Source organism: Anomalospiza imberbis, chromosome 5, assembly GCF_031753505.1.
Source record: "Anomalospiza imberbis isolate Cuckoo-Finch-1a 21T00152 chromosome 5, ASM3175350v1, whole genome shotgun sequence".
Taxonomy (NCBI): domain Eukaryota; kingdom Metazoa; phylum Chordata; class Aves; order Passeriformes; family Viduidae; genus Anomalospiza; species Anomalospiza imberbis.
Window position 1 is genome coordinate 25491534 of NC_089685.1, and position 26471 is coordinate 25518004.

General features: G+C 37.7%; 1 protein-coding gene across 12 annotated transcripts in view; it reads right to left on the minus strand.

The window, feature by feature from the left end:
• The window catches only part of FOXP2 (forkhead box P2), a 404157-nt gene that overhangs the window by 362909 nt on the left and 14777 nt on the right, over positions 1 to 26471 (minus strand). The window contains exon 2 of one of the 12 annotated variants that reach the window (XM_068189927.1): positions 7370 to 7426. The exons of the other annotated variants lie outside the window; for them this stretch is intronic. The gene's annotated coding sequence lies outside the window, so the exon portion shown is untranslated. The remainder of the gene's footprint in view (positions 1 to 7369; positions 7427 to 26471) is intronic. 12 annotated transcript variants of the gene reach the window in all.

The window sequence follows — 26471 nt, forward strand, 5'->3', positions numbered from 1 at the left end:
GTCAGTCTCTCATATAAAACTGCATATAGTTTACAACTGAGCAAAGAGAACACATAATATACAAAAAAATCAGCATTAAATTTCAAACAGAAGATGACTGTCAGATGACCAATTTGCCATTACAACACTGGTACCAAGGCTGTACCTAACCTTAAGGAGCAAACCCTCAAGAAGAATAAACTACTAACATCTAAAATCATGGGTGTTTTGTTCCTTGAGGACATTCGGAGCAAATCTGGCAATGGTCCTACTCTGACACAAGAAACAATTCAGCTAAAAATTGAATAGCAATGAAAAAAAACCCCACAAGAGGCAGCAAATACCATCTCTCAATCGCAGATCAAACTCAGCAGCCGAACAGAAGGCAGAAGAGGACAAATTGATTTGAGAATAAGAAATCATGAGGTCCAGAGATAGCTGTTACTAATTATGTATCTTAAGAGACAGAATCTTTATTTCCTGTTGGAAGACTCCAGAAGTCTGCTTTCTCCATTCACATTAGATATTAGCATTCTGTTAATTGGCTGAAATAGCCTGTTGTTGTTATTTTCAGTTACCAAGGAAGAAGAGTATTAGCCCTTTTCTTTGGGCTCAATGCAAATGCACAGTCCTATATAGAAAGGGGAGAGGGATGAAAAGGGGAACATTGAGATTCTGCCTCTACTCTCTTTACTGCTGCCATCCTGTTTTCACAGGGGAGAGCAGTATTCATCAGGGGCTATGTACATTTTCTTTCTTCTCTTTGGTACTGATGCTGACACACAGAGAGATTCCACTAGAAATGACAGCACTCTGTTAATTATCAAAGGACACCCAGGGCTGAAATTGTACTGGTACATACTGTACCCTGCACCTTCCTGAGCTGCAGTGCCATGCTCCACAAGTAAAGCTTATGCTGCTTCTAGCCTTTAGAATTTTTCAAAATAATTTGAGCATGCTAAAGGTTACTTATTAGCCACTGGAATTTTTCATGATGTGCACTCCACAGGTATTTTGACACTCCGAGAAATGCTTTATTACCTGAGAGGAGAGAAATTTTCTCCTTTGCAGGGCCAGTAGTATCTTCTTTCATGGAGTGAGTGAGAATGCCAAGAAGGGCTTTCCAAGAGGCAATTTAAATGCCTCTGAACCACACAGAAATACAAAACTTTAAAAAACCCATAAGTACCTGCGAAAGTCAGGCAAAACCAGATGCACGATACGATAATTATTATAGTACAAATAAAATATATATACTATACATGTTTCAGTTGAATGACAGTCCACATATACATTCACACTGTGGATGTCTCCAAGCCATTAGGCTTCTTCTATAAATTCCCTAGTAGATGACCTCAGAGGTCTCCAGGTAAACTGCAATGCCTTCAGTGTCTCAGACACCACAAAATGCCTGATGAAGATGTGAATACAGAATAACAGAAGAGTTCGAAGGGACCTGTTAGGATCATCCCAGTCCAACTGCTGGTCCTGCACAAGGCAGCTAGCTGCAAGAGTCACACCATGTGCCTGAGAGTATTGTCCAAATGCCTCTTGAACCCTATCAGGCTTCGTGCTGTAACCATTTCCCCGGGGAGCCTGTTCCATTGCCCAACCACCCTCTGGGTGAAGAACCTTTTCCTGACATCCAGTCTAAACCTCCATGACACAGCTTCAGGCCATTTCCTCTGGTTCTGTAACTGGACATCACCAAGATCAGATCAGTCTGTCCCTCCTCTTCCTCTTCTAAGTTGTAGACTGCAATGAATCTCCTCCAGGCTGAACAAACCAAGTGACCTCATCTGCTCTTAATAAGGCTTTCCCTTCTAGGCCCTTAATAATCTTCCTGCTCCTCCTTTGGATGCTCTCTAATTGCTTTGTATCTATTTTGTATTGTAGCTGCCAAAACTGCACACTGGACTTGAGGTTCATCAAGTTAAAAGATCATGCTTAGGCCATTCATTGTAAATCTTGATCAATCTCTATGCACTAAGAGGCCAGCAGACATGGAGAAACCTTTAATCCTTTCAGCAATAGTGCAGAGGCTCTGCCCATGCTAATAAACCAAAAGGGTCAAGACATAGGCTCAAGTGCCAAATCTGTGAAAAACATGGTACTAACCTGTGCTGTCCTGATATCAAATGTCTGAATGAGGAAACTTGCAGGTCCGAAGTTTAGGAGGAAAAACAGAGATTAAGATAAAATGTGGCCACAACTTTAGAAGTTTCCCTCTACACCCACCCAGAGTTAAAAAATGTATATGGAAAATACAGACCTTCACTTATCCCAGACTTTTTGCACCTTCATGGAAAGGTGCAGCCATTCACGGGCAGTTAGGAAGTTACAAGGCAGTTCCATGTAGCTGTGCATTGCAAGGTTTAAGTCAAACCAGCCACTAGACAAATATCTTAACAGGTTTTTGATTAACCTGGAAAGGGGCAGAAAATGGAGGCTTACTCCTTTGGTGAGCACGAACAGACGTGTGTGACAGATGGGTTTTTACAGAGCTGAGGGAGAGGGCACTGCAACTGGTAACAAACAAACACATTAAATGTCAAACATCCCTCTCTGGAATTTACAGGGACTGGCCTAACTGAAGTAAAGAGTAATGGTCTCACTCGTACTCACAAAACACTCATAAAGCTCTTAGAAGTCTTCAGCACCCACACAGTGACAGTGGAGTATTTTGGGAAAGTGGCAAAAGTCAGAAAGACTTATCTGTCAGGCGTCACTGTCTGACTGGGCAAGGAACTGAAGGAGTATTGTCCTGTGGCCTCACACTGCCACCATAGAAAAAGTTTTCTGTAGTATGAGAAACAATAGCCAGACAGCTGAAAGAATACAGAGTGGGAGAGCTCACAGAGGGGAGACATACTTAGTGTTAGGTGATCTGTGGCACAAGGCATCACAGAGGTTAGCTGGGAAGTGTATTGTCAGAAAAAGAAAGCACAGACTAGAATCTGTTCACAGACAAAAGAGCTCTCACAAATTGAGAGTTAATAGTTTCTCCAGTGAGCCCAAGGATTTGCAGTAATATAATTTTTGTTTCAAGTGTTCACCTTGGGACCCACATGCTTGGAAAGAGACTGAGACATTTGGAGAGATTCAGGTTTTGCACCTTTGTGACACCCCTTACCAAGGAAACAATTGTAAAAGTAAATGAAAAAAGGCACACAGGGACACAAGTTAACAGCAATGACTACCACCACCATGATGAAAACTTCAAGGGTGACAGACAGGACATACGGAAGAAAACCCTGAAATGAACACAGTTAGCATCTGAGAAGAACATAAATTATTAATGAGAAGTCAGATGTATAACTATAGGACAGTATGCACCTACAATACTAAAAAGTTACAGACCACATACTGAATATCCATACAAATGCTGTTTAAATCCACAGCGAATTTCAGCAGGAATAATGTCAAAACACCCCTGCTTCTGGCAAGCAACAGCATCTGTATAATGCACACTACTGGAGTGTCCTGCAACTGGCTGTAAGTTACCTGGGATGAAATCTTCACTTGTCCAAGAACTGAAGAAAGAGGAAATACCTAATAGGAGGACACTGACAGATGTCTGGAGCCAAGATAAATTCATCATCATAGGAATGGACAATGCAGATTGCCCAGAAGATGACATTTACAGAGACTAGTAAGAATGGTCTGTCAACCACCTGTGACTCTGACCCCATTAGAGTCCAGCCTTCCAACATGTAAAGGGAGGAAATGTGAAACAGGTGACATCAACAGTCTCATTGACAAGACAGAACTCCAGTGATGCAATTGAACAGGCTTACTTCCACTCTCCTGAATACACCAACTGCTTCCAAGTATGAGGAGCTAAGAGGGATGCAGAGCAAGTCCTCTCCCTGGAGCCTGCTGTTGCTTGCCAAGTCCTCCTGGTGGCAGAAGGAGAGTTGGCTGGAGCAGAAGGTCTGGCTCTAAAATTACCCCGAAGTGGCCACTCTCATGCAAAATGTCCTTGCATCAGGCTTAATTATGTTCCCACTTCTTTATTAAGGGGAGCCTGAAATAGTTTGTCATCACTTAAGCAAGTTCTTGAAGTCACTCTGGTCCCTGATGCAGGAGTACGACAGGTGAACCCAATAGGATCAACAATCAGACATCACTGTCAAGCTGTGATTCCTTTACACATATTCATGGGTAAAAAAAAAAATTATACTGCAGGGGCAAGTAGGAAGACCTTTTCTTAACCCAGGGCAAAAAGGCTGAAAAAAAATATCACTGTTGCATCATTAGCAGGTTTTTCACCTCAATAATGCAAACTCTTCCTGAAGAGATTTCTGTGAAGATCAGATCAATACGAAGTGACACAGTGGTAACTGAAGCAAAAGCTTTCATAAAGGAGATATACATACATATTTGAAAGAATTTCTCAAATTACGAGATAATATATAAATATGCTTGCCACATAAATGCAAGTAAAGGACATGGTGAAACGTCCTTTTGACAACCTAAACGATCCCATAAGTCTGTGAAATGCCTCAACAGGGAATATGTCTGCTCACTTCACAATAGCAATGTATTTTATTCAAAATTTTCATTTCGGACGTTAACTGAACATCAACTCCTACAAGGACATGGCTTTAACTTCACAGTTTATTACATTATACTACTTTATTTGTCCCCACATTTCCTTTTTTCACATAAACATTTCTCTCTATTGCTTTTCACTTTAAAAATTCAATTACTTAACTGGTGTTTGATGACAAGGCCTAACAGGAAGCTCTCACATGAAATCATAAAGTCTTACATGTTTAAAAAAGTAGAAAATTTAAATAAATTACTGAATTAAAAGCCAGAGGTTAAAAAAAAATCCAAAATTTCCTCTCACAAAAAAACCCCACCAAAGTTTTAGGACACTATGTTATTTTAAAAAATCAAAACTGAAAACTGCAGAGCAGCATACTCTTAAAAATGTCAATCTGCATTCAATTCAAGAAAGATTAATGCTGCCTCACTTCTGTTGATGTTATTGGGTTAGGAAATAGTGCTAGTGAAAGGTAAGTCTCTGAAGTCAACTTTAATAGTAAAGAGATAGCTAAATGACAGACATAAATAATTCATTACAAGATGCCCGATTTTGCATTCTTTCTGTCTTACTTTTAAATTGCAAGTTACTCCCATGTATACCAGAAAATGGTATTTGAAGATTCTTACAACTTTGGGAACTTTTTTGAGCAGTATGTTATTGTCTTGGTTTTAAGAATTAAGGTAACTGGAAGTCCAAGGTTCCCATCTCCATCCCCACACTCAAAACACATCATATGTTACAATAAGAGGAAAACACTTCTACATTTTTAGTCTGCAACACCATTAGCTTATCTTGTAAAACCTTCTCTTAAATAAGAAACATGCTTCTTTAAATGACTAGAGGTTGAAGAAAACTAGATTCCTCCAAATGAAAATAAGTGGAATTACTTACAGAATTAATTTTTCTGTTAATAATTCAATGTATATTTTGTCAGCATATAAGTTCTATGCTTGTTAGTAAGAAAATTTTTGAGACTAAGAATTTTTTTTGCATTTTATGATCAAAATGTACAAGCAGCATACTGAAATTCAATTAATTTAAAATGCTTTAAAACACCTACCTTCATCAGCATACAACATCATAATTTTGGTAGAGACACTTTGATAAAGTTTTATTCAAATCATATGATAAGAAAATTTCATTTTATTTCATACACAGTAACCAAAAAGTTTACTGGAGGATCAAAGTCATTATTTTGCATTTCTAAATGCAAGATGGTATTCCTATAGCCCAAACACAGTATTTTTTCCCCAAATAATAAGACTAGCTTTTAAAACATTGGTTAACATCATAGCCTGTACAATAAAATGATTCTGCATTCAGCTTAGAGATCGTCTGTCTTTGTTTCAGCCCTCCTTCAGGCCAAAGAGGTGCAGAAGTCTCTGAGGAACAGCTACATACCATTTTAGCCAGGAAAGCACAACTCCCCTTCCCTGCCTCCTCTCTGGCTGCCCAGAGCTCTGCCTGCACGAGCAGAGAGGACAGAGGTGCAGGAAGGCACAGCAGCCCCTTCAGCAGAGGTAACCACTACCAGCGCCACGCTGCCAGCTCCTCCCCAAGCCTCGCAATGTGCCAACTCCCCAGTGCCTGCTCCTGCTGCAGTGCCTACAGCAGGAACCCTGGCTGCCAGCCTGACCTGTCCTGGGCCCAGGGATGCGCTTTCCAGAACAAATGTGCACCTGCTGGAGTGGCTGCCACCAGCATCAATGTATAAACTGCTTTTACACATCTCAGGTCTAGTAATACGCAAAGATAGATGATATTTGTGTATACTGGAGAAAAAGTTTACATGCAGAAAGTCACAAAAAGCTTTGAAACAAGCAGTCCACCTGTTTTTTTGTAGTATTTTTCTATATCAGAAACCAGTACCTACCAAAGCAGATTGATAAGGAAATTTACTTTATGCACTCTTTGAAACATAGATGAAGCAAAACTCAACATCATGGTAAAATTCAGTGCCATAGATATACAGAAACAGAAACTGATTATATAAAATAATCAGACTGTGTCTCAAACTGTTTAAAATAAAAGATTATATTGATAGAATGTACCATATGCAGTATTGAATCATCTCCAAGTAATGTTGGTCAAGTTCAATTAAGTAGAACACATAATTTCAGTGAGCTGCAATCATCATTGTTTCAAATTAGCATAACTACAGTATTAATTACGCATTCCTAGAAAGCAAGACGAATTAGGTGTAAAGGAGGATATGAAATATCCATGATTAAAAAAACTCCCTGCAAATCATCTGCAACACTGTTATTATAGGCTAATTTTTTTTCTTAATTTGACATGTTAAAGCTTCCTTCCTACCGTATGTGTAAGACACTGAAATATTTTCAGAGCGATATATCATAGTATGACAAGACCATCACATTAGGCAACTAAGCATGTCTCTTTTGCCACCCGCCATTTCTGTCGGCTCTCCTGAGCACTCCAGTAAATCTGCCAGGAGAAAGCGATAACATGCCACCATTTATGTTCAAATGATATGCTTTTTAACCAGGATCTGATAAACAAGATCTGAAGCACTCCATTAAAGCTTTCCAGAAGTTCTGCAACCACTTCACTTGAATTAGACACGGTGTATGATGCAGTCATTAATTGAAAAGAAGCAATACCATGAGTTCTTAGATCTGTATTTAGTATTCATGTCATTCTCTGCATCTCTCTACCATACAATTTTTAACAGACCAAAAGTTTTGTAATAGTAACACTGGACAGCTGTGTTAAATGGATACCTGCAACCTATGACCTGTAAGTGCAACAACACTTTAGACACTTTAGAAATCCCATTTTAGCAGCCAACAGAGAAAATGTGAAAGAGCTTACCAATGTGACAGGTAACCCCACAGACTGCCCACCAGAGAGGGACTTCACTGGAATCTGCTGATGAAGAAACTAGAGTGAACATCAGCAAAAGGGTCTCAGTTCTCTAAAGAGTTCTAAATCCCGTAATGATGTGTCCAGCTAGCAGTATTCCTTCTAGATCTTCTAACAGAGCTCTTGGAGAATATGTGCTAGGAGTACAGGTTTACAAAAAAAAAAAAAGATCAAACAGACAAAATAAGAGCTTTTAGCTTCTTCATATGTTCCACAGACCTCTAGTTTTCAAAATTAATTAACAGCAAATACCAGAAAATAGAGAGAATTACTGATGCAAAATGCTTTACTGATTTTTTTTTTCAAAATAAACATGAAATTTTTGAATAGGATGAAAAATAGGCTTTACTTAATTTTGTATCAGTTATGGGCAGGAACTGAAATGCCGCTTAAATAACAAGGAAAGGTAGAGAGATCTTAGTTATATTATTTTATTGTTCCAATTAGCTATGGAAAGAAAAGCCACAGCATTAAACAAGGAAGCTTCTCTTTAAACTTGTTCCATTGCAGAGACCACTGCTTCCCTTCTGATTTTCTCCTTGTTTGGGTGCTCTGTGCTTTTAAATGCACCACAATACGTGTCTGACAATCTAGCCTAATTTTAGTTCTCTTTAATTTCTTTCCACCACAGCACCATAAACTCCAGGAGTTCCTTCCCATAAGAACCACAGCCAGAGGTCAATGATTGTGGGACTGCCCAACAGTTTGGGACCCTCTTTCCTTTTATGGCACAACACAAGGCTTTCTACTTCTCTGGGGGCTGAGCCCATCCAGGAATGGTTTCAGAAACAGCTTTGAGAGAAAATAGATGCTACTTGTCCTGCTTCCTCTCACTCCCATCTCTTCTAGTGGAAATCCCATCTCAGATTTTTTGTACTAGCCCACAGTTCTGTTCCTCACCTGCTGCTCAGGGAGCGCACAGGAATCCTTTATTCTACATCATGAAAGAGAAGTTAAGCAGACGACAGGATTTACATTGAGAAGAAAAGACTTCTACCTGGAGAAGATGACAGGAAGACAAGACGGTGACAGCATTATACTGCTGTTCCTGAAGTCTGTATCAACATTTACAAGTTATGATGGCTAAAAAAAGCATCATGTTATGATGGAAATTAGTAGAAACAGGAAGAAAATCTGAGCTGGCTAGAACCCACAAGGATCAAGTCCAACTCTTCAGTGAATAGTCCATACCAGGACTGAACCCACAAACCTCATCATTATTAGCATCATGCTCTAACAAACTGAGCTCATCTCAAGTCTACCATCAGTTACCTCCAGGAAAATTCATTTATTTGAGAATGAAGACTCAGTGAAGAGAGAACCTTTCCATATGACTATCAGCAGTCAGCTGGGAAATCAAGAGATTAGCCCAAGATCTCAGCTCACAATAAAGCCTTTGTGAAACTTTCAGATCATACCATATTTCTTGGCGTAGATGTCACATGGAGAGAAGACAACATCAATTTTACAATCAGAAGAACAAGTATGTGTATGCATGCTATACGAAGCAACACATAATATTTCACAGGATGGGGAATACCTTCGTGGGAAATAATAACTGTGAAAGCAGTACAGTGGTTAATCAGCATGAAGGTGAATTAGCATGGACAAGGGACTAATGTAATCTCTGTATCATCAAGGAAATCTGAGAAGCAATGCTACCTGAGCATTTGACACTGGGGTCAGTCCTAATAAAACAGGGTCACCAGTCTGATAGCCACCACCCAAACAGGATACTGTTCAAATGGGAAGGATTTGCAGAACACACTTAAACTATCATGAAATTACTGAAAAACAGGATTAGATGTGAAAAGGTGAATCTGTTTACAAACCAAAAGATTATAGGACAGTTAATCACAGCCTGTAAGTACCCAAACTCAGGGCAGAACCTTAACACTGCTATTTTCATTCCTCCCTCTCCTTCTCTAAGAAAGGTGTAACAACATCCTGGAAATGTGAAGCAAGATAAATTCAGAAGAGAATGCAGAGACAAGGAAACACTGAATTTCTAACCACTACAGCAGGCCGCTGAGGGCTGCAAGGGATTTTCTACCACTGGAAATTTTCCCTCCCTTTATCCCCACCTCCACTGAGATCAGCTGTTTTTTCGAGAGGTATGATTTACTCCAGTCTTTATTGGCCTTAAAGCAGAAATGGAGGAAGTTCTCACCACAAAGGAAGTCATGCCCAAAGATTACAGTAGTTCTTGACAGGCTTAAAAGATCTTAAAGTAGGACAACAATAGCTCAAACCTCTTTTAATCCTTTATGCCCTCATGACACGCTCATCAGCAAAGATCACCTGCCAGGGACTAAGACCCTGCTCTATTCCATGCCATATAAACACAACATGTAGGTAATCCCTGCCTGGGAAAGTTGAAAACCCAAACGCATGACAGAAGACAAAACAGGTGGATTCAGGGGGAGAGCAGGAGGAAACAAGGAAACAATACAGGTCAGCAGGAAAGGCAAGAGCCCTCCTATCCACAGCACATCCATTATCACGTTTTCTACAGGCAACACAGCAAGGGACAGTTTTAATGAGGGATTTGAAGTCAGAAAAGTTTAGACCAGAAATAATTTGTAGAGTTTAGATTACCAAGTGGAGGAAGTTCCCAAGGATTGTCATGGGCTCTCCATCACCAGGAGTATTTTAAAAGAATGTTAATTTACTTTCCTCAAAAAGATATTCTGTACTTCAAATATAAATTAATGCAAGAACTTCTATAGATACTGTTATGTGAAGATCACAATGGTTCTCTTTTGCTTTACAGACGTCATTGTCCAGGCAACTTCTGCCCCGTTAAAAAGATGTATCATCATCTCATGTTAAACAAAATCATGAGTATCAGTATATGGAGTCTCACAAACCCAGTAAAATGATTTATAAGATGTATCAGCTACAAGACCATCCCTACACTCTTTTGCACTGTAGCTTTTTTTCCCCTGCAATGAAATAAAGAAACCAATAGAAAAGTGACTCTACTAAGCCCACATGCCTCCCATACAATTAGGTCATTTACACCACAGACTGAATTATCAAGTTCCTCAAGGAGGATAATAATAATAATATCACAAGAAAAAATGACAGTATCTCACTTGTGCCACACATCTTACTTTTGCTTTAGAGAAAAACAGAGGAACATAAAGATAATCACAGTCTAGGATGTTAAAGAAAGAAGAAATATGAAATCTCCATTCAGAAAAGATGGAGACGATTTGCTAGCAAGTTCTAAGATCATACGTATCTAATAGGAACATAAAGAAAGTATTTACATTATTTGCCTTGAATAAAATGAGTTCTCAAGTGCAAGTCAAGCAGCTTCAGACAGTACTCAGTCAGTCATAAAATCACTGTGAATAGCTGAAGCTGGCCTGGACCTCAGGAGTTCTCTAGTCCAGTGCTTCTCACATCAGGCTCAACTGTGAGATCAGATGGGCTTACTCAGGACTTTCAAGGGGTCAAGAATCTATTATTCAATTTAGGAAGCAAGGACTTAACATCCCTGATAGAATGACCAGAACTACCACATTAAGCATATGAGTAAATAGGTTTATAAACTAAATAAATTTGTATCTACTCATTGATAATTAAAAAAAAAATAAATGTGTGAATACCTCCTAAAATTACAATGTGAAGAAGGTTTTAATCAGTCAAATGCTACTATATTTACAACTGCATCTAAGTTCCTCTTAAGAGCAAGCTCACATTGTTGGATAAATTCCAAAATTACTTAAACAGTGAGTTAGAGCATTACAGTGCCTATAGAAGAATTTTTACCTAATCAGCCATGGTTGGCATCTCTGAAATACCTGGAATAATAAAACTTTTACTGAGTAAAAAAAACTCTGTGAAATAATGTTTTGTATGACAGAAGCTTTCTAGAAAGGTCTAATTAAAATCATTAATTCCGACAACAGAATTAATTTTCTTATGGAGTGAAAAATGGACAAGGTAAAAATAAATAAGGAAAGTAAAGCCTTGGTCAAAGATGTAAACAGACACTGGAAAGTGCCCTATTTACTGCATTTGCATTAAAAAATAAGCCATGTAGTGGGGATATAAATCTCCTTAAAAGGTACAATCATGCAAGGATTATAAATCAGCATTCTTAAGTGCTCTCTACAAGTCAAAACCAATATTATCTTGGATAACTTTTTAAAAGTTTATTTTGCATTTCCACTAATACATACCTAAAATATAGAAACACAATGAGAGTTGCTAAAGTTGACCAACTTTTGTAATGCTCCTCTGAAAGATTTCTGGGGACATTCAGACAATATATGATTTGCCTTGTGAGTAGACACACTCCAGTAAGAGCTTTTACTGTCATAGCTTTTGTGGGGAGTGTGCTTAGATCATTCCTCTCACTTGGCATATGAGTTCACACAGCCAAGTATGTTGAGTACACTTCAGTTTTTCAGAATCTTAAGATGTGTATTTTGAAGGACTGAGGAAAACAGAGAAACTAACATATATATATATGGATTATGTATATGGAAAGTCTGTAAAAGTCAGCTTTTCATCTTTTGAGTAATAAACCCCAAGCAATAAACATCTCTTTGAGTAACAAATCACAATACCATTATTCGCACCATCACTAATGCCTAGCAGTAGTGTAGAAGTTTTAGGTAGGTGTGATGAGTCCTTCACCTAAGCAAGGCTCCAACATTGTTACATAAAGAACCCAGGCAGACATTGCCTCTGGATGTCTTTCCAATTATGGGAAGTTTAGAGAATTTAGAAAGGATTCCAAGCAATGCTTAGATAAGGATTAATACAGATATTTGAGAATAAGCCACTGATGTACCTCGTACTCAAATGAGAATTCACTTTGTGGCTACAGCATGGTACTAGCTCAATGTGGAGTTTTAAGACTCTGCATGGAGGGAGCTACACCTTTGTATTTGAAAGGGACTGGGACAAAAACCAGATAGAAACCATCTAAAGAGAGTGACAACGTTCATACAACATTCATTTTAATATTGAGCCAATAAGGGAGCCTCTACTCCAGATGTATGATACTCTGGAGGAGAGAAAGGAAATACTTAAAATCATTTCCAGATTAAAGAAAGTATTATAAATCAATTTTTTTAGATTGTGGGAAAGAAATTATATACTCATGATCTGTGTGTATCTGTCAATCTCTTAGAATAACTTTCTTGAGACAAAGAATAATACATTTTTACTGTTACGTGTCTGAACAACGGAATTGGTTGCCCACGGATGTTGTAGACTCTCCATCAAGGTTGAAGACCCCATATTCCTGGAGAAATTCAAAATGCAACCTAAGGAAATCCAGGACAACCTGCTTCAATTGGCATGAAAAGACCAGCTGAACTAGACAATCTTCAGAGTTCTCTTCTCTTTGAGGATAAAGAAGTATTGCCATGAAGTTATAAATTAAGGGACTGGAAATTATTACCTGAATGAACTAAATGAATGCACAGATTGATTACAGAATAAACTATGAGGAGTGTGGCTATAACAACCTTATCTTTCCAGTTGCATGGAAAACATCAAAGTGGAAAAGCCAGCTACTTGGGTTGGTTAAAACTTGTAACTGCAGCAGGATGAAGCAAAAGAAAAATTTAAAAGTAGCACCCCCATAGATATAAAACAAACAAGAAAAAAAAAGTTTAAGCTGTCCCAGGATACTACTGTCAATAATACAGAAGCACTTAATCTGAAAACAGACGGAGGAATCCCCCCAAGAATTAAACAGGTATTGGAACTGAAATAAGCAAAATAATTTTAAAAGGCTGCTCTTAGATTCCTTCTACAAGTTTTCTCAGTACTGTGCAAGAAGTAAACATGAAGGTTTATAGACCTAGTTAGGCATAAAGACAGTCATAGGATTAGAAAGAACAATCTGAGTGACCATGTGCAATCTTTTGCTACGGCAATCGTATCATGCCAATTTTGCTGATTAGGCTCCCTGTCCAAAATCTCTGGTCCCATGCACACCACTTAAATGCTCTCTTTTCCAGCTCAGATTTATCCATAGCAAGTTTACACTTGTTTTGTACTTGTTCTAACAATGTCCTTTAGCTTAAACAGTTCTTCTCCCCATATGATGCCTTGTCTGCCTTTCCTTACACACTTATTAATATGAAAGAGATATCATATCCTCTCTCAATCTTTGTTTCATTAAGCCAAACATGTCACACTTTCTTAAATCTCATCTCGCTAGATAAGCTTTCCATTTCCTGATCATCTCTGTTGCTGTTCCAGTATGAATTCATTTTTCCTGGGAAAGAAAAAAAGTGTTAGGGGTAACAGCTTGTTTTTCCACCCCAGTTCATCTACAATATTCATGTCATGTGACCAGAGTTACTGTTCAGTTTTAGGCAGTGTCTACTTTGCATCATAGTTACAAGAAAACTCCAATAATTACAGATACAGAGTACTATTTCAAATAATTATTTCACATGGTTACAAACTACTGTTCACAAAAACTAACTTGGGAAAACAAGCACACAGGGTTCATTTGTATCATATGCTTAAGTACTACCTAATCTTTCACAACCAAGTGACCACCAAGAAAATAAAGACTACTTCTTCATACTGCCATATACTCCTACTAATCCATGCAATTTTACCTGCAAGGATGATATAAACAGGATTTTTGGAATATATAAATTTAATTTTTGGATTATATAAATGGAATTTTTGGATTATACATACATACTCAGGGAATATTACAGCCTCCAGCTATAAGTCAGAGTCTGAAAGGGTGCACAAGGAGGTAGCTTTTTTCACCCCTTACTTCTCTGACAAGTTTCTCTTTAATATGCCAACTTCCCTACACAAAGGAAGGCACAACAAACCCCCGAAGATGAGGTGAAGGTATTCTGGTAAAGGCAGCATCTTACGCTGAGAGTGTAGAGACAAGTCATTTGTCTACAGTTTAAAGCTTAGAAAATTTAGGTATGTAACTTCAGAATTTCCATTTCCCTTCTTAGTGTCACCAACTGTCAACAAATATATAAGTAACTTCTGACTAAACAGACACACACTGTGCAAATAGCAATGGCATCCTCCACATACAAACACACACAAAACAGCTTCAACAACTGTGACTCCTCTTAGTTTTAAGAGATCACTGACGGGTGACTCAATTGCTTAAAAAAGTGATGTTATCACTACTTGAAACAATAAACATTCTGTAAGCAATTACTAAAACAAACTACATGTCCAAAAGATGAGTCCTGAATATAAATTATGTCTTTACATGCAAGACATGCAACAAGTACCTTGTCTCATACTTGAATATACATGAGAATTATTAAATATTATGCTTCACCAAACTAAGGTCTTTATTATGACAAAACATTTACCCTTTGTTTTGAAGCAGACCTTTAGAAGATACTCTGGTATCTTCCAAATACATTTTTCAGCTAATCAAAACCAAATGATCCTGTACTACACATACTCTCTAGATTCAAAAAGACACTTGTCCATCAGCTTGACAATGAACAGATACATAAAAAGGAAGTTGCTCAACTCAATTCAGGTAATGCCTTGAAACATCTGGCTGGTAGTGAATGCATCTGCTGTAGTAGCAGTTATTAACTGATTATCAGACTAGATAATAACTAATTTATTCAGTTCCAGATGATCTACCTAAATAGGCACCATGAAGAGAAATACCTCACCAAAAAACATTTTAAAAATATAGTTTTCTTCTGAAAGCTTTCTAACTATCTCATCCAGGTACCACACATAACAGTCTACCTGTACTACTATTATGTTACACTCAAAGAGGTTATTTTTGTCACATCTTAGGTACACCTGCCTTTTTTTAAAAACTTGGGAGAGACAAAACACCTCTACCTAAATTATATTTTTCTCAACAGAGTACATAGCTAGCGTATCTCAGCTACCAACAAAATAACCTTCATCAGCTACATATGAAAACAGGGCCCAGCAATCCTAATTCATAGTGCCAGTAATTACAGCACTTAAAATTCACCCCGTATCAAAGAATGTGATTTTTATCAATGTAAATGGAATAGTTTAAATTTAAAACAACAAAGCAGATTTTAGATTATTGTTTTCAAAAAATGTAAAGGAAAAAATTAACTCACCATTAATGCTTTGGAACTAATAAGTCTAATTTTTAAGTGTAGTGAAGCAAGTGGATACTTTTGTACTGATGTTAGTAATTAAAGTACAAGAGCTTCACAGACTCAGAGATGTAATGCAGCCCTTTTATCAAAAGCAGTCACTCTATCTCAGCCTGACAGTTAACAGCATATGATCTAGTAAACAAATACTTTCACACAGTACAAAAGTGCCATTAAAGGCCAGAACTGTCAACACAAATTCCATTCTTACAAGAGAAAAAAAAAATAAACTGTTGATCACCTCTGGTTGCCTTAACTAGCATGGAGGTTGTCATGGAAACATTTCTGCGAAGTTCACAGTGATGAAACACAAACACTTCCAGTTTAATTGCTATTAGGTTTAGCATACCAGAGTTTATTTATACTCAAAGAGCATTATGATAAAATGCAGTAGAAAGTAAAGCTAGCAATGATCTGGCATAATAAAGCCAATGGATTTTGAAAAGACAGAAAAAAAAGAAATTAAAAATAAAGCCAAATAAGATGGACTCTTTATTAGACTGAAAAATAACAAAAGTGAATTACCTCTTTATCAAAAATATTAATTAATCTTTCAGATAGAACATAACTTGTTCAGGGCAGTTTAACGTAACTATATAAACATAGTGACATGTGAAGATATTAAAGAAACAAAACATCTTCAAACAAAGCAGTATATATTTGAACTACAATACATATATAAGTATTTATTACTCAGATTCAAAACACATTCTTAAAAAGAAAATGCAGGATCATGTTAGCTTCTTTAGCACACATCATGGGAATCCCATGTATTGGCAACTTGTTTTTTCCAGATAAAATAGACCTAGTCCTGCTATTTTCTTACCAACAGAGTTCCTCCAGCATAAAATGACAATTCTGTTGTCCTTGCATACAAATAGGGCCCAATGAGATTTCAATAAATAGTGTTGACTGACTACATGAATGTAAGTCAGGGAGTGATTAGTTATATTTCATTACAGTTAACAGGGATCCACTTTTATTTTATTAGAATTAAACAAAATATAGAGATGCATGCAAGTTACTAACTAAAATCTGCAGGTTCCTTTCATTATAATCTGATTTCATTTATTTAATAACACTACATTCATTTCTAGTGTGTGATTTAAGTTAATGCAAAAGCTTTAATAAATTCCAGTGACTTTTTATCTGTTTTCATTAGCAGAAGTTTACTCAACTCAGCTGACAGCCAACAATACTGAGAAGCTGAACAGAGGTCAGGGCTTTGAAAGAGGGACTGGAACCAGTCAGTGCACTGGAATAAGTGCAGAAGGCACAAGGAGAGAATGATTCAGTCATGGTGCTGGCTGTGTAAGCTAAACATGGATGGGGAGCAGAGAGACGAAATCAAGTGGGGTGCATCATACTTGCTTTAAAGACATTGTCAAATTCCTGGCTGCTGACTGTGGCATACAAACACAGGAATGCAATCAATTGCCCATAACCTGCCATCAACTCTCTTTCATTCACATGAGTGATATGTTTTGAATGAAGGTACGGAAGGGAAAATGATCTGTGACAAAATAACTATATTTTGAATAATTTTCCACTACCTGCTTGTTAGGCAAAGTTATATCAAAGTAAAAATACATTCACCTTTACAATGACTATATTTATGCCTCTTAACTCTGTTTTTTTTCTTTTCCCATTTGTCTATCTTGCATTTATTCAATCTCCACTTTCCTTCCTGCTGATGTTCCTGACAATCATCACTCTCCCCTTCCCAGCTAGAAAAGTTATCATTAATGAAAATTTTAACACTGAATTTTAAAGACCATTATTAGATTTAGAATGAGTACCTTAAAAAAGTATTAATTAAAAAAATGGAATAAGGATAGAGCTGGTGTTTCAGATTACCATAAGAATCAGGAAAATATCAGAGTAGCAAGTTTACATTCTCAAGATTACAATTATTAACCCAATAAAAATATATGGATTCAAAATGAAAGTTAAGATCTGGAGCAATCAAAAAAAAGCCACAAATATTTTTGTCAAGTAGGCTCCTATCCACCACATACAGATTATTTTATTTCATACTGCTTTCATTAGCTAGCTATACTTCAGCTCCTACTACATAATTTAGCTTCCAATATGCTACTTCCTGTTAATTAATAATGTGCTTCTGATCTATACAAACATTATTTCTGTGAAAATCACTGAAAGACAGCAGTTTCTTTAACCACGACACACTATTCTGCAGAATTACTGTGGTCGTTACTGAAGAATAAAAATGTGCCTGGTTCTGGCACATAACATATTTGTCTTCAGGTCTTCTTCCCACAAGGGAGAAGTATGCAGATGAGTGTCCTGTTTTGTTAAACCCCTTTTCTCTTCTACTTCCATGAGTTACTTTGTCCTAGGGGCTACTGTAAAGTTGGTTTGTTCTGATAATGCACATACAAATAAGCTCTGGTGTATTCAAATAAAAAAAAATAATTTAGAAAGAATTTGTATTAAAGTAAAATACAAAAACCATGTTGATCTTTATTTCTGCTTTCTTCAAGACATAAACTGGCCTCTCAACAAGATCTCATCTCTGCAGAGAGAATCTTTATATTTTCCTTCATAAGGTGCTCCCTTTTCCTGTAGAAGCCCAACAGCTCTACTCCCAAACTCATGGGGAACCAGGCCAAGAACTTTGAAAATAAACACCAAGACACCTAACTTCTTTCAAAGTCTTGTGAGGAGATGACAAAGATAAAGCTCCCTGTTCTGCCTACTTCAGCATTTTCAGCTGCTCCACCTCAGAGACAGTTGTGCCACACAGGTTGTACTGAATGTATAGCTTGCAAAAGGTGTGGAGACTGAGAATTACATCACCAGCTGACAAAGATGGTGCGGTGTCAGCTAAGAGAAAATCTTAAATACAAATCATTTCCCATAAAAGGACATTGTGGGGAGTTTTTACGCATCCATTAAATAGGTATGTAACAATTGTACAGAGTACTTTACAATTAGATTTATGACAATTTATCATTATTCCAAGCAATACTTCAGTATTCTCTAATGTTGTCTAGGGAGTGTTTGATAGGTTATAAAATCCAGAATTGTTTTGACCTCTGCTTCAGCAGTGAGATACTAGATACCTTGTCATGCAGTTTCCTTAGCAGAAGCCCACTGAGAAGAGATTAAACAAATGCCACATATTTTTAGCTCCTCCTAGACCTAGGAAGGATATCCCACCATAAACATATGGAGGGAAATCACAATATCACAATGTTTGGAAGAGGTGATCCTTTAATAATAGCCAGCTTTCTTGGGCCCCTCTTCCCTCCAGGGCTTTATCCCATGGTACTCTACCAAGCAGTTCTCTGAAGGGGCCAAAGTCTGTCCTCCTGAAGTCCAGGGCAGCGAGCCTGTTGTGCATTCTCCTCATTGCCCTAAGGATCTTGAACTCCACCATTCCATGGTCACTGCAGCCAGAGCTGCCTTTGGGCTTCATACTCCCCACCAGTCCCTCCTAGTCAGCGAGAACAAGGTCCAGCTCAGCACCTCTCCCCATCAGCAAATTCATCACTTGAAAAAGGAAATTATCATCAATACACTTCAGGAACCACCTGGATTGCTTATGCCTTCCTATGTTGTCCCTCCCGTAGTCACTGGGAGGTTGAAGTCTCCCATGAGGACTCAGCTATTTCTATATATCTATAAAGGGTCTCATCCATTTGGTCTTACTGCGCGGGCAGCCTGTAACAGATCCCCACTCTGACACCTGTCCCTGCCCTCGCCTTAATCCTCCCCCATAAACTCTCCATTGCCTCCACCTCCACTGACAGGCAGAGCTCCAGGCACACCAGCTGGAGTTCCAGGTCACTGACATACAGAGGAACGTCCCCTCCTCGTCTCCTCTGCCTGTCTTGTCCTTCCAACACTCCAGCCACAGGAGCCATAAGATCATGGTTTACCTTGATGTTTTCTTCCCAATTCGAAATAAGACTGGTATAACAGACGAAGCCTGGGCAGGGCAGGAAAACGTCTCACTGCCTTAGCCAATGTGAGGGGAAAGCCAGAACAGTTGAGGAGCCATAACCATCTTTGATTGCTGAAGTGAGGAAAGTTGAATGAGGAGAATGAGAGCACAATGTTTCAGGGTCACATAAATCAACAAATACCAAAAAAGGAAAACTGCAGAAAAGAAGACCCACTGCAGACTTCAGTAACCTGTCAACACAGCTCACATTGTCTATCTCAGCTGGAGAAAGCAGTAAGTGAGAAAAGGAGGCAGATGTGACTGAACATGAAGCAGTGAGCTAAACCTACAGCATAACTTCAGTTGAAGAGGCCATGCAAATCCAGAAAAGCCAAAGCAGGAGTCTGTGACTGGGTGAGAGAGCAGAGTTCTCTGACAGCTTTATTCTTGCTGCGTGAAAGGTGAAGGAGCTATGGGGGAAGCCCCACCTTTCTTTCAGCCTTTGATTAACTTTTTCTCATCTGTTTCCATATCCTCAACAGCAAAATATATCCCGAGGCACACCCCAGACACACCTTTCCTAGACAAAATATGATCCCTTTGAGCCAATTCCAATGCTCTACATCCTCTTGGCAATGAAGAAGAAAGGGGCCAGAAGAACAGTGAATGAATCCCAGTAATGGGTATCAAGATTCCTTATTATTTCCTTGTTTAATAAAAAAACCACAAAAGTAAAATGAGATATACTGGAGATGGAAGTGTAACATGAGACACACTGCAGTATGCTGTCTTAAATACACTTCAGAACAAATGAGAAAGAAAAAGAGTCAAACTACACTAATGGAATCTAGAGCCTCTTTATCACTTCCCCCAAGTGATTGAAATCCCTTAAATTTGTTTCCCAAAAGCTTAAATAATTAAGGCATAAAAGCTGTTAAGATTATGACTGTTTACATCCTTAGCAGCAGCACCTTCACAGGTAAGCAACAAGCTCATTCTCACTTTTCCTTAAATTCATTTCTCTCAGTAGAATAACATTGCAATGAGAGAGGATGGTATCCTTATTTTTAAAATTTTACACATCATATTAATTAAAATCTGCATAGTTGATTAATTCAAAATTTCTTTGTAGCACAATGGGAGTCTGTTAGAGGCAGCTACAGAAACAAAAACAGAAATGAAAGGAAATAAACCTCGAAGAAAAATAATGTATAAACTTAAAAAAAAATTGCAATGTTTTTAATACTGTTGCTGGCAAACCCATACTAGCAAGTTTACAGTTGATGTGTTCCAGACTACACCAAAATTATGTATGTATAAAATGTTCATAATAGAGAATAAAACGTCTAAAATTTATTAAGGTTTCATGCTGATCCTCCAGTCTGGCAAATGTTTGTAAAATGAAAAAAAAAAGGGGAAAGAAAAAAAAAAAAAAAAAAAGAGAGACAGTGTTAAGTAAACATTTCAGACCTGAACCTTCTTTATATGCCTTTGAACCTTTCCTTTCATGTGCATTACCTGACAGCCCACTGAGAATAAAATGCTGAAAGCCCCAAAGATGGGTAAAACAGAATTTCTGACTCAGGAAATAAAGATCAGCTGAATATGATTCCCATATGGCAAACCAGATCAATGGAAAGCAAGACCAAAATTTACAATATCTATACTGTGCAGTACAACATGGAGGTTGTCTTTTATTGCTGGTAGCAAAACTCCCAGTGGCCAAGAATAAAAGCAGGCACAAGATTATACCTCCACTAATGGTGAACTCTAAAAATACACGCTGATAGATTTCAGATCGGAAAAGGAAAAAGAGAAAATTTTGGTTTGCTTTTATTTAGTGTTATGGAATACCAAGCAACTAGAGCAATCAACTTTCAGCACAAAATCCAGGATTATTAATATAAAGGCATGTTTTCAAAGCCAAGGGGGGAAAAAACTGAGCAGCTTGGATTACCTGATATGAAAAGAAACACTCTTTGCTGTAAAACTAAAACAGCTTCAAGGCTACTTTTGTGATAGCATGTGTGGCTGAATGTGAGAGAATGTATAACAATATTATTACTTTTATTTCAAGATTTCCTGTAAAACCTCAGGTCATGCTCATGAAGACTTTCTTAAAAAGCAGTGATAAATCTGCTGAATACTTTTCAGAACTTGAAGAAAGGGCACTGGGCAGCAGGGAGGTAATCAAGCAGTCCGCAGCAACTGAACCAGCACAGTAATTCTCTCATGGGGGCTTAGCAGGAGCCCTCTGTCAGGGATGGCAAGGCACTGTACCTAGCCATCTCTGGTGGGGTCTCAGAGGGCAGATGGAGCCACAAGTCTGCAAGTAAAGGAAAAAAGATCCAACTTTTCTGATTCTTCTAATAAAGTTCAGATGAAAACACACCAAAGAAAAGTTCTTAAAAAGAAAACAAAACTGATAACATTTTAGTAAATATACAACACACCTGATAAAAGTAAAACAATATCAAATCACTTTCAAGCTTAAGTAAAATATTTGCTCTATTCTAGCATAAAGTCTTAACCAAAAAAAAAAAAGCCCCAAAAAAAAACCCTCACAGCATCTTGGACCTACCTCACACTGCACTAATCCACCACTTTCCACTTGAAATCAAAGATATCCACAGCAACATGAGAGCCCTGTTCCAGAATATCCACAGAGAGATGAGGGTGCAGGTAAACAATAGGAACTACATAGCAATATTGTCTTCTCTATCCCTCTAGAAACAAGCAAATTAAATATTTTGACCCTATATATGAAGAGAGGTGATTTGCCTAAGAATTTTCAAACCATTTTTCCCAGTAGGTGGAAACCTATTTATATATTTAAAATCATGTCCATGGCAGAAATTCTACTGGCATTCAACCTAGCTCATCTTCATAACTCATGGTTTCACTACTAGTAAGCAATGCAGTCAAGTCAGTCCTGGCTCTGAAAACCTAAAAACTTCAGCATGTTACTGGTGTATTAAAACATATTTTCTATGATACTTCATCAACAACAGTGTCACATGCTTTTAGCATAACCTTCAGCTGCAAATGCTGCCACTAAAAATCAATAAAGAAAAGAACAGTAATATTTGAAAAAAATTATGAAACATCCTCTTTCACAAGAGAAATGGTAGAGGACCTAAAAAAAATTCTAGACCCCAGCAGATCACCACTCACCTGGGGGAGATGATTCTACCCTTATCTCTAACAGCACACTGCTGCTCTGAGCTGGATCACAGTTTTGTACAGTTAGAAGATAGTGTGTACTCTACTCTAATAAGCATTCTTCTTTCCCCCTTCCTTCAGCAATATTACCATTCATTTAGGCCGATGGAGATATCATCTCTCTCACTCTTTGGATACATGCATCTAGGTCCTATAGATTCAAATATTTCCAAAAGATTTACACGCAAATATTGTAGGATCTTTGCAAATACTACCTTTAAAGTACACCTCTTCTCTCAAAGTGTACAGCTGTTATACTCCCACCACTCTTATTTCAAATCTTGTTCTTATCTTTTGTTCTAATCTTGAAAAATGTAATCTCATTCCACTGACATAAATCCAGTATCCCATTATATATTAATCACTTATCTTCCATGTCAAAGCCTTCCTATCATCTCTCATTTCATATCTAGGGGTAAACTGCTTTCTCCTTTACGTCCAGGCTGCCAGCTTCCATCATCTATGTGTTATTTTTTCAATTAAATGTCTTCAAGCTTTTTATCCAGGCTGCTATGAACATTCACAAGACCAAATGATTAACCACTTTCAAACTGCTATGGCAGGAGACCTATGGAAAATTTTAAAACCAATTATCTGCTGATATGCTATGATAACTCCTTGGTTTTTTGTCTTCCCTTGCCTGTTTCTAAACATTGTCTTTACCCACAAATGTAAATTGTCCTACTTCTGGGTTGGGACTCAGTAGTTCTCTACACAAGCCAGTGGTGATCCTTCCAGTTTATGTCCAGGTCTGTAAAACACTGTTAAAGGACAGGCATGAAGTTAATGTATATCAATAATGTATATCAATATGGCAATAAACACACTAACCATTATCTGCTTCTTTCAAAAAAAAAAAAAAATAGCCATCAAACCAACATTGATACACTTCCTGGTTGTTAAGTACTGCTAGTATAATTCCCTCAGCAAATTTGAGTGTGTGTTAGAAAAGTCCTTAAAGCACAACTTGAAGTATCCCAGTGAAATCTACTTTGAAGTCCTTAATAATGTCCTCTTGCAAATAACTACTCTCAGGGCTAAAAACAACCCTTCTCCCAATGGGCTTCGTTTTGCACTCCTAGGGTGGATCAACAATACTCGATTACCAAGTATCTTCTCTCCATATACTCTCTTATAGCTTTTTAAGAATGTATCAAAAAATTGACATCAACAAAGAAAAACAAAGGAAGGGAGGAACTTAGGAAGATATCTAGCTTTGTTATTCCTATTTAAGATATTGTTATACATCCAAAGGTATTAATTCCCAGTTTAAATATAAAATGTTTATATTCACCCAGTTAGGCAGAATAAATACATATGCCTTTTTTAGAGGCACAAATTTCCAGTCTTGATGCAGATCCTACTACTGAAAGCAAAACCATCAACAACGTCTCTCTAGAAGTATGCCCCTGTATCTCCTTGTACTTAAAATATTTTTGATAAGGTCTCATATAATATTCCAATTAGCCAGTATAATTTCCTGTCTTTTTAATCATGCATTTGTTTTGTGTTTTATTTTTTTGTTTTTATTTCCTCTCAGCCTTGTAAAATTTTTTTATCTGCTTCATAGTTTACCTTCACAGAACTAGCAAGTTACAAATATAAATGATACTCCCTAGTTATAAAAAAAATAAATCCTTAAAAATATCAGGCTGATCACTTTAGCTCTTATTATTCTTTATTGATTTCTCATAATTTAGAGAAAAAAAATCCTAAAATCAAAGTTGTTGGAGGAAACAAAGCAGTACTATCTAACAAGCTGAGTTGTGTTCCTACCACACCAACTTCCCCCACAGCATGCAAGATCAGTGCCGTTCTAGCCTCTTCTCTGATGAGCCCCAGCTGCGGAGGATGGAAATCTTGCACACCCCAGAACATATGGGGTACTGAGTTTTAATAGCCTGATTCTGTAACACTGGGTTTGGGAAGTTTTTATACATCCTATTAATTATAATAATATCAGTGAGTCTTACCCAGCAAACAAGCCAAAGTAGCTGAGCTCTGCAAGAAGTTTTTCAAAGGTATAATGGAGTTAACCAAAGGGCATTAGTAAGTACCGAAGGAAAAGCAGGGAGAGATAATAAAAACAGGCAATCAGCTACAAAACATGATATGAGACTTGAAGGCTACCATTTCCTCTTTCAAGCACAAGATTGATTTTCTACTGCATCTCTAAGCAAATTACTTGAATCTTTAGCCTTACAGAAATCAGGTTCCACTTTAACTTTTTCCTGATACATCTGACATTTCAGCTGACAAGAGGCACTTTCCCTTGTACAATGATTTTGGTAAAAATGGGATGATTTCTTGTTCTTCCACTGTATCTTATGGAGCTTCTTCACTATGCAGTGTTCCTCTTAGTTAGATGGAATTGTTAGGACCCTCCTTTGCTGATGAAATACTGCATTTCTAAAACCATCCCCTCCACCATTAAGATTCTCTTTAAATAAACACGACAGCAAAGAAAATTTGAAAACAAGCAAGAAAAAGCAAACAGAAAATCTGAGCTACACTCCTTCGCAATAGAAGTGCTCTCAGAAACTTCCAAAAGCAAAGATTAGAAAGGATTACAGCAAATGAAGGTTTCTTTGACCCATATTTTGGCTTCCAGAAGTATCTCACAGCCCGATTACAGGGGCACACTTGCTTAACATCTCAGCCCTGACAAGCCACTGCCAATGTGCAGGGCATCACATGCCTTGCCGCAGCTCTCGTCCAAAAGCTCTGTCCTGGGTGTCCAGGAGGGTACAGCTACAGCTATAATGCTCTAATTTTTCCAAGACCTGTACACTTTTAACAGCTGAATATGAAATGAGTTAAAGTACTTTGGAGAGCTAGAAGCAAGTTAAGCTGTCTGCACAGATATAACCTTTGTATTTTCTGACAGCTCTATAACAAAGAAAATGCATCATAATCTCAGAAGTTCAAAAACCATTAAAAAAAGTCTCCTTAAAAATGGAAAACAGACATTCCTCTCTCTTCTCTCCCTTCCTCTTCATACTTTTAATATCAGCAGAACTATATTTCTGATATTCCTGTCTCTCTCTCTTGTTGTCAGGGTTTTTTTGATTTGAACATATTTTCCATCTGGCCTGTCTTAAGATGTCTGAACTCTTCTGTCTGCCCATTATGTATGTAAGTATGTGAAAATTAGTATACTGCAAACACCAGGAGGCAGATTACATGTCAATTACACATCATTACACAGTGACAATCCAGCTTTTTTGTCAACCACAAATATTTGTGGGACAGCAGTGAAATGTTTGGTACCAGGATTCTGAGCTTCTAAGAGCAGCACATAGCCAGGCACTTCCAAAGATTAACATTTACAGCATCTTCCTTTGCATCATCAGCCATGACCTGGGTTCTGCCCTGTAAGTAGAAATCAGAGGCTTCTACTTGGGCCATGTCAGTTATCAATAAGAGACTTAATCATCTGCAGTGTGGGTCACACTGGATCAATGTGACTTACCCAAGCACTCACTGGGCTCTGTGCTCTCTGAAAGGCACTGCAGCAATGCAGATGGGCCACAGAATTCAACTCCAACTCCATGTCAGAGCTGTATTTTACATTTTGCATGAAGTGACTTCAAGTCAATGTTCACCCATCCATTTTACAGGTTAGATAACAGTTATCCTTTAAAGAAAAGGTAGTGAGCCTTAATGAATAGTAATTATCACAAAAGGCACACACATTTTAAAAATGTTCAACGTAAGACATAGGCATATTATTCTTGTTTCTATTAAATCTGCCTTAAATAAAGGTCCTTGAATGAAAACACAATAACCT